The sequence below is a fragment of the Cervus elaphus genome, chromosome 5 (genome assembly GCF_910594005.1).
Source record: "Cervus elaphus chromosome 5, mCerEla1.1, whole genome shotgun sequence".
In the NCBI taxonomy this organism is placed as follows: domain Eukaryota; kingdom Metazoa; phylum Chordata; class Mammalia; order Artiodactyla; family Cervidae; genus Cervus; species Cervus elaphus.
The window spans coordinates 22869401-22886108 of NC_057819.1; positions in this window are offsets into that span (position 1 = coordinate 22869401).

Here is a 16708-nt window from a genome sequence, read left to right on the forward strand (position 1 = left end):
GTCCAAAAGTCTGCTCAATACATCTATGTCTCTTTTGCTGTCTCACAGACAGGGTTATCGTTACCATCTTTCTAAATTCCATATGTATGCGTTAGTATACTGTATTGGTGTTTTTCTTTCTGGCTTACTTCACTCTATATAATAGGTTCCAGTTTCATCTGCCTCATTAGAACTGATTCAAATGTATTCTTTTTAATGGCTGAATAATATTCCACTATGTATATGTACCACAGCTTTCTTATCCATTCATCTGCTGATGGACATCTAGGTTGCTTCCATGTCCTGGCTATTATAAATAGTGCCGTGATGAACATTTGGGTACACGTGTCTCTTTCAATTCTGGTTTCCTCGGTGTGTATGCCCAGGAGTGGGATTGCTGGGTCATATGGCAGTTTTTTTTTAATAGTTTTCTTTTTTCATTTATTTTTATTAGTTGGAGGCTAATTACTTTACAATATTGAAGTGGGTTTTGTCACACATTGACATAAATCAGCCATGGATTTACATGTATTCCCCATCCCTATTCCCCCTCCCACCTCCCTCTCTACCCGATTCCTCTGGGTCTTCCCAGTGCACCAGCCCTGAGCACTTGTCTCATGCATCCCACCTGGGCTGGTGATCTGTTTCACTATAGATAATATACATGTTTCGATGCTGTTCTCTCGAAACATCCCACCCTCGCCTTCTCCCACAGAGTCCAAAAGTCTGTTCTGTACATCTGTGTCTCTTCTTCTGTTTTGCATATAGGGTTATCATTACCATCTTTCTAAATGCCATATATATGTGTTAGTATACTGTAATGGTCTTTATCTTTCTGGCTTACTTCACTCTGTATAGTGGGCTCCAGTTTCATCCATCTCATTAGAACTGATTCAAATGAATTCTTTTTAATGGCTGAGTAGTATTCCATGGTGTATATGTACCACAGCTTCCTTATCCATTCATCTGCTGATGGGCATCTGGGTTGCTTCCATGTCCTGGCTATTATAAACAGTGCTGCGATGAACATTGGGGTGCACGTGTCTCTTTCAGTTCTGGTTTCCTCGGTGTGTATGCCCAGAAGTGGGATTGCTGGGTCATATGGCAGTTCTATTTCCAGTTTTTTAAGGAATCTCCACACTGTTCTCCATAGCGGCTGTACTAGTTTGCATTCCCACCAACAGTGTAAGAGGGTTCCCTTTTCTCCACACCCTCTCCAGCATTTATTGCTTGTAGACTTTTGGATAGCAGCCATTATGACTGGTGTGAAATGGCAGTTCATTGTGGTTTTGATTTGCATTTCTCTGATAATGAGTGATGTTGAGCATTTTTTCATGTGTTTGTTAGCCATCTGTATGTCTTCTTTGGAGAAATGTCTGTTAAGTTCTTTGGCCCACTTTTTGATTGGGTCGTTTATTTTTCTGGAATTGAGTTGCAGGGGTTGCTTGTATATTTTTGAGATTAATTCTTTGTCCATTGCTTCGTTTGCTATTATTTTCTCCCATTCTGATAGCTGTCTTTTCACCTTGCTTATAGTTTCCTTTGTTGTTCAGAAGCTTTTAAGTTTAATTAGGTCCCATTTGCTTATTTTTGCTTTTATTTCCAGTATTCTGGGAGGTGGGTCATAGATGATCCTGCTGTGGTTTATGTCGGAGAGTGTTTTGCCTACATTTTCCTCTAGGAGTTTTATAGTTTCTGATCTTACGTTTAGATCTTTAATCCATTTTGAGTTTATTTTTGTGCATGGTGTTAGAAAGTGTTCTAGTTTCATTCTTTTACAAGTGGATGACCAGTTTTCCCAACACCACTTGTTAAAAATATTATCTTTTCTCCATTGTATATTCTTGCCTCCTTTGTCCTCTGAGCCATCAGGGGAGCTCACATATAGGTATATGTTTCTGTACATACATGCATACTATGTGTGTGTAAGTACATATATGTGTGCATGTATATACAGTTGTTGAAATGACTTTTGGAATTGTATTAGTGATGGAGTTAGTGCTACTTTTGTTTGTCTGGTGGTTTATGAAGACTTAGGCAGGATCATGAGAGAAACATGAGGAAAAAGAAGTTATGTTAATGGCAAGGATGCTAATGGTGGAGTTGATTGAAAGTGAAAACTGCAAAAGTGCTACATGCAAAATGTAGTGTTACACGGCTGAGAGGGAGCCATGTGAATCCCTGGTGATTACAAACTGCAAATCAAGCTTTTCATTCCATCCTCCTGTTGTCTAAATGATTTTGACAAACCAAATTGTTGCCCAGGGTACTAGGATACATCAGTATAACTATTTCAGGAAAAATAGCATAAAATAAAATCATGGAAAATTAGATCCTAACAAAAACAACTCTCATCATTACTTGTAACTAGTCACTCTAATCAACTCATCCAATTTTGCATTAACTTCTTTCATTAGCTGCTCTCTAACCTGCCTTTTGTTTTATTTGGAGCTTTGAAATTTTTTTTTTCAAGAAAAATATCTTTAATTGTAATGATCACTCAGACATAACTTTTTCAAGACCAAAATGCAGAATAGTAATTTCCATATTCATCATTTCCAAAAGTGCTCTACTTGGCTTTGCAACTTTTTTAATAAAAAGAGAATATGTTCATTAAGTCTCAAGTGGAGAGTGGTTATATTTCTTATTAAAACTTTTCTAAGTAGTGCAAAGAAGATAGACATAGAAAAATCAAATCTCCTAAGTGCTTATCCATCAGCAGTTTTGTTAAAAAGCTATCATTAAGAAAGAAAAAAATGCAAATTGCAGAAACGAGGTCACAATTTAATTGATACAAATTGCAGCCACCTGCTTATCTTATTTCCAAGGGAAAGGATTTTGCGTGTGCAATGAAGTAATTTCTTTGTAGGAAAGAAAAGTTGCTTGGCCATCTTTGTTGCTGAGGCATTAATTTAAATCTCCTAAATCCAGTCCACTTGGCTCTTACACCATGTGACCAGGATGTTAGCCTCTGTGGCTGACTTGGGACTCAGAATAACAACCCCATTTCATTTATTTATTTATTTTATTTATTTATTTTAGTTGGAGGCTAATTACTTTAGAATATTGTAGTGATTTTTGCCATGCATTGATATGAATCAGCCATGGGTTTACGTGTGTTCCATCCGAAACCCCGCTCCGACCGCCCTCCCCATCCCATCCCTCTGGGTCATCCCAGTAACAACCCCATTTCAAGTGACAACACACTCCCCAGGCCACAAGAGTCTGGAGAACCCACTGGGTAATTAATTGGTGATTTTAAAAAGGAGGACAGATCCAAAGGGTCTTGGATTGAAAATAAATTTACAGTTACCAAGTGGGAAAAAGGAAGAGAGATAAATTGGGAATTTAGAATTAAAAACACACAGGGAACTATATTCAATGTCTTGTAATAACCTATTGTGAAAAATAATCTGAAAAATAATATTTAGATCTATCAATTACCTATCTGTGTATATAAAACTGAATCACTTTCCTGTACAGCTGAAACATTATAAATCAATTCTTCTCCAATAAAAAATAAAGAATGATTTAAAAAACACAGAAAGTCTAGGACTGGCTTGTGAACACTACAGTATTACTTCTAGAGTTGGGTTAAAAGGGATAGAGGTTCAGAGAGCTACAAATTTAAAATGTCAATATGGTGCCATGCAGGTACATAAGGAATAACAAGCCATGCTGTAGTCATGCTATACTTACACGTGCATGTGTGGACTTCCCCAGTGGCTCAGATGGTAAAGAATTTCCCTGCAATGCGGGAAATCTGGATTCAATCCCTGGGTCGGGAAGATCCCCTAGGGAAGGGAATGGCTACCCATTCCAGTATTTTTGCATATATATCTTCATACTATAAATGCAAGTCCAGCACTCATAATAAGTCAAAGAAAGGTCATCTGATTTTTTCTTTTCCCAGGTGACATTTTGCTTGAGGCTATACCTTTTTGTATGCATGCCATTATTGTGGAAAGGCTATTTGAAACCCAATTATTTAGACATTGAAGCCAACATATATATTAATAAAACCCTGAATAATCATTTACAACTGCATGGGAAGTTTTGCTAATTATTAATAGATTTTTCCTTTGGGAGGTAGAATTTTAATCATTTTAGTTTTGTCTTTATTTTCTAATATCTATCTCATTACTTCTTTCTAACAATTGTTATCTAGCTGAAATGCTTTTAATTTGAAAATATTTTAGTGTTTTCTTTTTTCTAAAGGAGAGGGAGTTGAGTTGTCAGTAATTTGGAACCAAGAAACCACAGGCTTGTCAAATAGCAACGACATATTTACTACTTATCTTCCTCACTGTTGCATTGTAGTCTGATAGAAAATAACTGCTTTCATGGCTAAAATTAGTTTCCAAAAATTTATATCCACACTTTCTGGGGCTCTTAATTCACTCAGCTTTTTAATTCCTTTCAAAGTACTAAAGAAGTTTTGCTTTGCTGAAAATAACATTGTTCTCAACTTAGCAATAAAAAAAGTCAACTATGCTAAAAATCTGACTCTTGTCTAGACAATCAAGACTTGAGGTTGTTGGGCAGTTATACATTCTGAAGTCCGCTCAGGGTCAGCCCTTCAGCTAAGGACCACGGACAGCATGATCTGTTTGTATCATGGCAGGGCACGAGGGGGAGAGATGGCCACCTAGAACTGGATAAAAGCAATTTTAATAGCTATGTTTAGTATCTTTGTATGGTGGCATATTTGACATAAATAGATTTAATCATGCAAATCATTTTGAAATGTACAGAAATGCAACATCACAACAATGTGTAACAGAAACTAACACAGTGTCATGGGTCAATTATACTTCCAAAACAAACAAGCTCACCCATAGGAAAAGAGATCAGAATTGTGGTTACCAGAAGGAGGGGTGGGGGAGGGGGAATTGGGCGAAGGGAGTCAAATACACCCCCAGAACTTACTTATGTCAAAGTTGGTACCTCCCAGTTATAAGATAAATAAGTATTAGGGATGAGATGCACAACGTGATCCATATAATTAGCACTGCTGTACATTCCTCTGTGGGCTTTCCTGGTTTCTCAGTGATAAAGAATTTGCCTGCAATGCAGGAGATGCAGGAGACACGACTTAGATCCCCAGGTCAGGAAGATCCCCTGGAGGAGGGCATGACAACCCACTCCAGTATTCTTGCCTGGAGAATCCCATGGACAGAGGAGGCTGGCGGGTAACAGTCCATAAGGACGCAGAGTCAGTCACAGCTGAAGCGACTCACACTGTATGTTGTTGTTCAGTCGCTAAGTTGTGCCCTACTCTTGGCGACTGCGTGGACTGTAGCAAGCCAGGCTCCCCTGTCCTTCACTATCTCCCGGAGTATGGATGCTGAGCATCAGGCAGCCAAAGTACTGGAAAGAAGTACAAGTGGAAAAAAATAACAGAAGATGAACTGAGCCTTTCCTCCTATTGCAGGAAAAGCCAGAAGCCCTGTACCTGCCGCTCTCTGCACCCTTTCCTGGCAGGAAGCAAAAGCCTTGAGATTAACAGCCTGCCCAGCATCAGGCAGGAATTTCTCAGGGAGCTATCTCAGGCATGGGAAGGGTGTGTGAATGTACCACAGGGGAGGGAAAACCAGACAGCAAGTTGAGTCAGCCTGCTGAAGGAGAGACATTTCCTGTTCCAGAGCTTCCTGAATTCCTCAGGAGAACTTTTCACTAAGTTGTGGTTTGGACAGTAGCTAATGGTAACTACCACCTTGTTTATTTATTTATTGGTCATGCCACCTGGCATGTAGGATCTTAGCTCCCTGAGCAGGGATCGAACCCACACCCTCTGCACTGGAAGTGTGGAGTCTTACTGGACCGCCAGGGAAGCCCCCTCATCACCTTTTTATAATAATTAAATTTATTTGGTTTTAACGGAAGGATAATTGCCCTACAGCCTTGTGTTGGTTTCTGCCAAACATCAACATGGATCAGCCGTAAGCATGTCTATGTCTCCTCCCTCTTGAACCTCCCTCCCCATCCTACCCTTCTAGGTTCTTACAGAGCCAGGTCTGAGTTACCTGAGTCACAGAGCGAATTCTCATTGGCTATCTATTCTATATATTGTAACATCATCGCCTTTTTAAAATTCAGTGTCTGGGGCCGCTCTCCATGGTTTACTCTATCCCTGGGTCTCCATCAAAGCAGCAGTGTGCACGAAACACTCTTGTGTTATTGTTCCTAATAAGAGTAATCACTTCTGTTTGACAGCATGTTATGGCAAACCTTTTACCTAACCAAGTGTGAAAGAGAAAAGGCATATGTGTCTATTGATTGTTGTCATATACTATTTTATTTAGCAGTAACATATTTTCCATGAGTGAGTAATACAAGGAGACATAAAATATGCGTGCATATATTTGGAAATCTGATTAGTCAGCTGAAAAACCCTATTACAGCCTCATTTTCTTGGTTGTGCTACAGTTTCCATTTGGACATCCTGAAAGGTAACTTTTTCCCTTGACAGACAGGGGCTGCTCTTCTCAAGTTCACATATGTCAAATGCCATGTCACTGAGACGATGGGAATTATTTGTTCAGGATCCAGTGGGAAATTGAACTTAGGGTTATACAATGAGTTTTAAATTTGAGTTTAAGGATATGGTTAAGTGCTGTTTAAAATACATGAACTGTTTATTGAATATATATTATGCCCCAGGCACTGTGGAACCTAGTGATCAACAAAATTGTAGCCTTCATCAGCTTGTGCCTAGGTAGGGAAAACAGTCAATGAGCCATTAAAAGACAAGGTAATGAATTCTATGGTGGGAGGTGCAAGGAATCCTGCGACAGGGGCATAAATCAGGATGTCAGGGCTAAGGAAAGACTTTCTCAGAGATGTATGGCGATGTTGAAGAACATGGTTGTTGGAAGTAGGCTCAGCCAGGGAAGAAAAAGGAAGTCTTTGCGAAGACAGAACAGTAGGTATAGCAGATGCTGCCAGGGCCACACCCACAGATCTGCCCCATGCTTCCTGCCCCCTTCTCACTGGTCCTACGTGCATCTCCTGTGCTTGAAGCCTCTTCCTCATTTCTCTAGCTTCTGGAATCTGCATGACAGGACAAAGGGCAGAGGAAAGAACCCTCCTTCCTCCTAGAAGCCCTCAATCTATAAATATTTTCCAATCCTTTCCAACCTTGAATCTTGTGTGACCATGTGACTTACTGTAGTTAGATGCAGCGATGTACCATTTCTGAGTCTAGCTTCAAGATGGTTTGCATGCTTCTGCTTTTTTCTTGTACCCCTGTCTCTAGCATTAGCATAAGCCTGGGCTCACCTGCTCAGGAAGAGAGATCAGGTAAAGCATAGCCAGTTTTTCCAACAGAGGTTATCCTAAATTGGTCCATAATCAGCTGGCAGCCAGGCATGTAAATGAATGCCAGGCAAAACTGGGGGGGGGGGAGGGGAATTTGCTAAGGTAATATCAGTCAAGATCAGCCTCACTTTTCAGGTTACCCACAGACTTAGGAATAATAATAAATGGTTAAATAATAATTGCTTAACATTACTGAATTTGGGAATTACTTATTACACACCATTATTATGGCAACAGCTAACTGACACAAAACATATAATGATTTTAACTGGGCTTGTTAAGGATCTGGAACTAAATGAAAAATATCAAAATTCATGGGATACAGCAAATCACTGTCTAAAGGGAGATTTACAGCACTGAAGGCCTATATTAAGAAAGAAAATATATCTTAAATCAGTAACCTAAGTTCTCACCTTAGGAAACTAGGAAGAGAAAAGAAAAAAAAAATCCAAAATAAGAAGAAAATAATAAGAATTAGAGCAGAAATTAATGACATTGAAAACAGGAAATTGGTAGAGAAAAATCAATGAAACCCAAACCAGGTTCTTTGAAAAGGTCCATAAAATTGATAAACCTCTAGGCAGGCTAAGGAAGAAAGAGAAAGGACACAAATTATTGACATTAAAAATGAATGAGGAGGTCCTTGGCTAAGAGGAGACTCTGCCTTGGGCCCCCCGGCGTAATAAACTGCACTCCACTATCTGCATTGTCCTTCTGAGTGAGTTTGTTTCCCAGAAAGCGTGGCTATAACATTTGGTGCATTGGCCGGGAAACTCCTCACTTTGAGGAGACAGGTCTCATTTGAGGCCACCCCGAGGCTTTGTAGCTTGAATCTCCTAGAGGGGGGAAGGCGCCTCGCCCCTCTGGAAGGATTCTGCTTCTCAACGCCCGGACCTTTCACGTCAGCAGGTAGTGGACAGCAGCAGGGGAACTGAGCGCTCAGTTAAAGTTGCAGGTATTGTCCCTTGATCCATCACACCAGAGCAAAGAAGACATACCACGCTGACCCGGAGGACGCCAAGTGGACCACCCAGAAGGACCCCACCGACCCACGGGAAACCAAGATCATTCTGAGGAGGAAGAAGAAAAATAGGTCCCAGACGAGCCCTCTACAGGATGGAGCTGGGTAAACGACTCCTGCTGCTCGGCCTCACCAATGCAGTTCTGAACTTGGGTATGTGGGGCTATGCCCCTGTCAGTAATAGACAGACTCCCCTGGTGGGTATCGTCACTCCGTTATGGGGACTTTAACAACAGAAAGGAACTTTTCTCTCTCTCACCAACCATAATCTTTCTTTGCCCTCTGGTGTTAGAAGCCATCAATGGGCCAGGGACATAGGGTTACATTTAACATGAACACCAGCCTTACGGAGATAACAAAGGCTTATACCTCATATATGAGAATTAAAGAGGAAAAGGGCTCCCTTACAAAAGGGGGACAGGCCTCCCGGTGCCTTGAGCAATACTACCAGGTCTGGGATGAATATTTCTAGATGACTCCTGAGAAAGGACAGTTGATTGCCCCTGCTACTATTTGCTGGGAACAAAAAGAACAGAAAGTTGGATTTGGAGACCATCCCCTAGACCCAAAAGAATTGTTATTTGTCCCCTGAACAAAGTAAACAAATCTTGGAAGTTACCTATCACCCCAATCAGTCTGCTCAGTGGCCCGGTTCCGACTGGAGATATAATCCTGGAATCCGCTGGGTAGCCCCCAATGGGACCCAGTGGCTCTGTGGGCTTAACTTATGGCCATGGTTACCAGTTGGCTGGGTGCGGCGTTGCACATTAGGATTTGCTTTCGCCCATGGCAGAATTAAGCCTGGCCTACACCAGCCTCCAGTAAACCTGCCTTATCTGCATGCAAGATGGACACGATCTGTGTTCCAATGGTATGACTATCTTGCTGCCTTGTTTATACCCTCTGTAGGGACAACGGATATCATGGTTAAGGTAGAGGCCTTAACTAATTTCATTAAACAGGCCCTCTTAGATAGTACTAAAGCCATTCAAGCTTTGAACGAAGAACAGATTCAAATGAGGAAGGCAGTAATTCAAATTAGAATGGCATTAGACATACTCACAGCAGCCCAAGGAGGGACTTTGGCGAATGGTGTGCACATCCCTGACCTGTCTGAAGATGTATCTGCTGCCTTGGAGGATATGCAAAATCAAGTGAAAGCCATGTCTAATGAACTGTTGTTATAGTAATCTTGATCATACTGCTTTGTGGGCCCTGCTTCCTACAATGCCTTGTGAATTTTGTAACCCGGAGGTTGATAGCATTCTCTCATGTGGGTGGCAGGAGGGCTAAGGTACAATATAGCTCAATAAATGATGCTCGTTATGGAAACTTAAGAGCATCAAGAGGGGGGAATGAAGAAGGAATTCATAGGGCCTGGACTCCATCTCAGGCCTGTCTGTGCTGATCGTGCGCGGCCACCTCTCCAGTGGACTCTGAACTCTGTGCTTAGCGCCTGTGGGAATGACAATGGAAGGATAAGACCCCCCTCTGGGCAGGGGAATCTTGAAGAAGAGAAAACAGACACTAATCACCCCTGCCTCCGGACACTATCTATCAGAATGTAAGCACAGGCTTATCGGTTATTAACTATTTGGAATGTAACTGCGGGCTTATTGATTATTGACTGTTTGAACACATAACACGTGAATGATGGGGTTATTGTAGTTGTATTTACCCTTCCTTTGTTTATGTAAGTCTCAAGGGAATTGGGGTAGTGGGTTTGGACGCATACACATGGGTTATAAAAGATTTTCACAAATGCTGGTCAGGGTCCTTGGCTAAGAGGAGACTCTGCCTTGGGCCCGCCAGTGTAATAAACTGCACTCCACTAAAAAAAAAAAAAAAAAAAAAAAAAAAATGAATGAGGGGATATTGATACAGATCCCATGGACATTAAAAGATATTAAAGAAATATTATGAACTATGCTGATAAATTCAATATCCCAGATGAAATGGACCAATTCCTAGAAAGACACAATTGCTAAAACCCAAAAAGAAGCAGAAGATATTAAGAAGAGATGGTAAAAATACACAGAAGAACTGTACAAAAAAGATCTTCATGACCCAGATAATCCACCTAGAGCCAGACATCCTGGAATGTGAAGTCAAGTGGGCCTTAGAAAGCATCACTATGAACAAAGCTAGTGGAGGTGATAGAATTCCAGTTGAGCTATTTCAAATCCTGAAAGATGATGCTGTGAAAGTGCTGCATTCAATATGCCAGCAAATTTGGAAAACTCAGCAGTGGCCACAGGACTGGAAAAGGTCAGTTTTCATTCCAATCGCAAAGAAAGACAATCCCAAAGAATGCTCAAACTATTGCACAATTGCACTCATCTCACACGCTAGTAAAGTAATGCTCAAAATTCTCCAAGACAGGCTTCAGCAATACATGAACTGTGAACTTCCAGATGTTCAAGCTCGTTTTAGAAAAGGCAGAGGACCCAGAGATCAAATTGCCAACATCCACTGGATCATCAAAAAGGCAAGAGAGTTCCAGAAAAACATCGATTTTTGCTTTATTGACTATGCCAAAGCCTTCAACTGTGTGGATCACAATAAACTGTGGAAAATTCTTCAAGAGATGGGAATACCAGACTGACCTGGTATTTTGAGAAACCTGTATGCAGGTCAGGAAGCAACAGTTAGAACTGGACATGGAACAACAGACTGGTTCCAAATAGGAAAAGGAGTACACCAAGGCTGTATATTGTCACCCTGCTTATTTAACTTATATGCAGAGTACATCATGAGAAATGCTGGGCTGGAAGAAGCACAAACTGGAATCAAAATTGCTGGGAGAAATATCAATAACCTCAGATATGCAAATGACACCACTCTTATGGCAGAAAGTGAAGAAGAACTAAAAAGCCTCTTGATGAAAGAGGAGAATGAAAAAGTTTAAAGCTCAACATTCAGAAAACTAAGATCATGGCATCTGGTCCCATCACTTCATGAGAAATAGATGGGGAAACACTGGAAACAGTGGCTGACTTTATTTTTCTGGGCTCCAAAATCACTGCAGATGGTGATTGCAGCCATGAAATTAAAAGATGCTTACTCCCTGGAAGGGAAGTTATGACCAACTTAGACAGTATGTTAAAAAGCAGAGACATTACTTTGCCAAGAAAGGTCAGTCTAGTCAAGGCTGTGGTTTTTCCAGTGGTCATGTATGGATGTAAGAGTTGGACTGTGAAGAAAGCTGAGCACCGAAGAATTGACACTTTTGAACTGTGGTGTTGGAGAAGACTCTTGAGAGTCCCTTGGACTGCAAGGAGATCCAACCAGTTCATCCTAAAGGAGATGAGTCCTGGGTGTTCATTGGAAGGACTGATGCTGAAGCTGAAACTCCAATACTTTGGCCACCTGATGTGAAGAGCTGACTCACTGGAAAAGACCCTGATGCTGGGAGGTATCAGTGGCAGGAGGAGAAAGGGATGACAGAGGATGAGATGGTTGGATGGCATCACCAACTCGATGGACATGAGTTTGAGTAGGCTCTGGGAGTTGGTGATGGATAGGGAGGCCTGGCGTTCTGTGATTCATGGGGTCCCAAAGAGTCGGACAGAACTGAGCGACTGAACTGAACTGAACTGAACTGAACAAGAAGAAATAGACACTCTAACTAAGCTTATAGCTATTAAATAAATTAAATAAAGAAAAAACTCAGAACCTTTGCAAACAGAAGCTCCAGACCCAGAAGCAACATGAATGGATAAACTGCGGTACATCCAAATGATGGAATATTATTCAATGCTAAAAAGAAGTGAGCTATCAAGACATGAAAATACACAGAGGAAACTGAATTGCAGATTACTAAGTGAAAGAAGCCAACCTGAAAAGGCTACCTGTCAGGCTACTTACTGTGCAATTTCCAATTATATGGTATTCTGGAAAAGGCAAGACTAGGGAGACAATAAAATCATCTGTGGTTTGCCAGGGTTTGGAGATAGAAGTGTAAAATAAACAGAACACAGAAGATACTTGGGCCAGTAAAATTACTCTATGATACCATAATGATGAAAAAAATAGTCATTCTACATTTGTCCAAATTTATAGAATGGCCAAGATGATGTTATGGATTCAGGGTAATTATAATGTGTCAACGTAGGTTTAGGGCTTCTCAGGTAGTGTTAGTGGTAAAGAACCCTCCTGCTAATGCAGGAGACGTAAAAGACACAGGTTTAATCCCTGAATCAGGGAGATCCCCTGGAGGCCCTCTCCAATATTCTTGCCTGGAGAATCCCAGGAACAGAGGAGCCTGGCAGGCTATAGTCCATAAGGTTGCAAAGAGTCAGTCATGACTAAACTGACTTAGCACATGTGTCCAGCATAGATTTGACTTATAACAAACACAGTTCTCTGTTGGGGGATGTTAAAAACAGGGGCTGCTCTGCAAGTAGTGGGGCAGAGAATATATGGGAAGCCTATCACTTTCCCCTTAATTTTGCTGCAAACCTAAAACTGCTCTAGAAATGGTCTTAATTAAAAAAGAAGAAGAAGAAGACTCTAGGGAGTGGAGAGAATCTCAAGAGGGAGCAGACATCTATGTACATGTGGCTGATTGACTTTGTTGTATAGCAGAAACTAACACACATTGTCAAGCAATTATACTCCAATAATAAAATGAAGGGGCTTCCTTGGTGGCTCAGCAGTAAAGAATCTGCCCGTCAATGCAGGAGACTCAGGTTTGATCCCTGGGTCCAGAAGACCCCCTGGAGTAGGAAATGGCAGCCCACTCCAGTATTCTTGCCTGGGAAATTCCACGGACAGTGGCGCCTGGAAGGCTATATTCTATAGGGTCACAAAAGAGTCGGACACCATTTAGGGACTAAACAACAACAATAAAATAAGAAAATAAGAATAAACGCATGCAGACATACATAAGAGAGAGGCTGAAGAGAGGTTAATAACTTTCCCATAAGTTTGGGAAGCAGAAATTCAATTTAGATTGAGAGTTTTCCTTCCAGAACCCAGGGGGCTTAATGACTCAGCTATCCACATCTGCTTCCATTGGCCACCTGCTGATTTGCTGTCCAGGTGATACTAGTAGTAAAGGACCCACTTGCTGATGCAGGAGATGTAGGAGACCCGGGTTTGATCCCTGGGTCAGGAAGATCCCCTGGCGTGGGAAATGGCAACCCACCCCACTATTCTTCCTGGAGAACCCCATGGACAGGAGAGCCTGGTGGGCCACAGTCCATGGAGTTGCAAAATGTCAGACATAACTGAGTAACTGGGAACAGCATGCACGATTTGCTGCCTGGTTGGCATCCCCATATAATCAGTACATGGTCAGCTCAGTCCTTCATTGTCTACTTCAGACTGTGTTGCTGTATATCTGGCCACTCTAAAGAAAGTTACCAGTTCTGATCTCCACTAGAATAATTTTGGATAGCCAAGAACCTGCTACTGAGAATACTATGGCGGCCACAGAATTCATCAGAAGATGCCTCTCACATTTATGCAAGAAAATTGCAAGGTGATAAACAAGACCCTTTCTGCTTTTCTGTTCAATGTTTTATTATGTTCCTCCTCAACTTCATGCATGAAAACTACAGAGAGTTTTAAAAATTAATATCTGTACCTTATCTATACTGACTTGTCTTCCCCCTAAGCCTTAGATGTAAAAATAGCTGTTAAATCTTTTATTACTCCCGCTATTTTGAAAAGGAGTTCACAAAGTCATCTCTGGTTGTGTATGAATCACCCCTGTTCCTATTTTGCTGTGCCGTCTGGAAAGGAGAAAATTGAACACTTCCCCACTAATCGCTGATCAACAAGCGCATATTAGCTGTGGTACAAAGAGGTCTTTTAGTGCATTCATTGAAAGTATCACTGAGTAAGCTGGAGGATCCCAGCAAATGACTTTGGAAAAGCACTCTAAACAATGAATGCTGACTAATGAAATGAAATAGTAAAATAAATACTGGGGCTTACAGTTTGATAGGCATGGTCACCAGCCAGAGCTGTCCTCATTTTGGAGCTTGGAGGCATCACAGAGGAGAAGTTTATCACTGGGACAGAACAGCAGGATGGTCTATTTCTGGTTCATCCTTACTCCAAGGATACAGTCTTCCAGGGTCCTCATGTGAAGAGTGAGGTGTAGACCTAACTCCCCCATCAAGTTAGCCCTTAAACTCTGCTCCTTACCCTTCATCTTGCAAGATTGAAATGTGAGTTTAGCCATGATTTCCAGAATTATCTTCCAGGGATAAGAGGCCTGGAAAACTGTGCTTACCTCCTGTGAGCATTTAGCCAGGCACCCTTATCCTTACCTGGGCTCAAAGACAGGAGGAAGATGGCTCTCCTGAGATGTTCGTGCTTGGGGAACATCTTCGGAAGAGAGATATAGCTTCTGGTCGAATAAAGACCTCACCCCAGAGGCCCCATAGGAGGCAGCAAGTCCCCTGGCTGGTGATTGTTCAGTCATTAAATTATGTCTGACTCTTTGTGACCTTATGGACTGTAGCCCACCACGCTCCTCTGTCCATGGTATTCTCCAGGTAAGAATGTTGGAGTGGGTAGCCATTTCTTCTTCCAGGGGATCTTCCCTACTCAAGGATTGAACCTGAGTCTCCTGCATTGACAGGTGGATTTTAGTTCCCTGACTAGGAATTGAACTCCAGCCCCCTACATTGGGAGCTTGGAGTCTTAGCCACTGGCTAACCAGAGAAATCCCCTCCTGGAAATCTTGTTTAGACTTCTTATAGCAACTTCTTTCCCTTGTAGTGTAATTATCCACCTCCTCTCTCCTAGGTAATGGCTTCCTAGAAAATACAGGCATTTCTCTTTTTTTTTTTTTTCATTTATTTTTATTAGTTGGAGGCTAATTACTTTACAATATTGAAGTGGGTTTTGTCATACATTGACATGAATTAGCTATGGATTTACATGTATTCCCCATCCCGATCCCCCCTCCCACCTCCCTCTCTACCCGATCCCTCTGGGTCTTCCTAGTGCACCAGGTCCGAGCACTTGTCTCATGCATCCAACCTGAGCTGGTGATCTGTTTCACTATAGATAATATACATGTTTCAATGCTGTTCTCTCGAAACATCCCACCCTCGCCTTCTCCCACAGAGTCCAAAAGTCTGTTCTGTACATCTGTGTCTCTTCTTCTGTTTTGCATATAGGGTTATCATTACCATCTTTCTAAATGCCATATATATGTGTTAGTATACTGTAATGGTCTATCTTTCTGGCTTACTTCACTCTGTATAGTGGGCTCCAGTTTCATCCATCTCATTAGAACTGATTCAAATGAATTCTTTTTAATGGCTGAGTAATATTCCATGGTGTATATGTACCACAGCTTCCTTATCCATTCGTCTGCTGATGGGCATCTAGGTTGCTTCCATGTCCTGGCTATTATAAACAGTGCTGCGATGAACATTGGGGTGCACATGTCTCTTTCAGATCTGGTTTCCTCTGTGTGTATGCCCAGGAGTGGGATTGCTGGGTCATATGGCAGTTCTATTTCCGGTTTTTTAAGAAATCTCCACACTGTTTTCCATAGCGGCTATACTAGTTTGCATTCCCACCAACAGTGTAAGAGGGTTCCCTTTTCTCCACACCCTCTCCAGCATTTATTGCTTGTAGACTTTTGGATAGCAGCCATCCTGACTGGCGTGTAATGGTACCTCATTGTGGTTTTGATTTGCATTTCTCTGATGATGAGTGATGTTGAGCATCTTTTCATGTGTTTGTTAGCCATCTGTATGTCTTTTTTGGAGAAATGTCTGTTTAGTTCTTTGGCCCATTTTTTGATCGGGTCATTTATTTTTCTGGAGTTGAGCTTCAGGAGTTGCTTGTATATTTTTGAGATTAATCCTTTGTCTGTTACTTCATTTGCTACTATTTTCTCCCAATCTGAGGGCTGTCTTTGCACCTTGCTTATAGTTTCCTTTGTTGTGCAAAAGCTTTTAAGTTTCATCAGGTCCCATTTGTTTATTTTTGCTTTTATTTCCAGTATTCTGGGAGGTGGGTCATAGAGGATCCTGTTGTGATTTATGTCGGAGAGTGTTTTGCCTATGTTCTCCTCTAGGAGTTTTATAGTTTCTGGTCTTACATTTAGATCTTTAATCCATTTTGAGTTTATTTTTGTGTATGGTGTTAGAAAATGTTCTAGTTTCATTTTTCTACAGGTGGTTGACCAGTTTTCCCAGCACCACTTGTTAAAGAGGTTGTCTTTTTTCCATTGTATATCCTTGCCTCCTTTGTTGAAGATAAGGTGTCCATAGGTTCATGGATTTATCTCTGGGCTTTCTATTCTGTTCCATTGATCTATATTTCTGTCTTTGTGCCAGTACCATACTGTCTTGATGACTGTGGCTTTGTAGTAGAGTCTGAAGTCAGGCAGGTTGATTCCTCCAGTTATAGGCA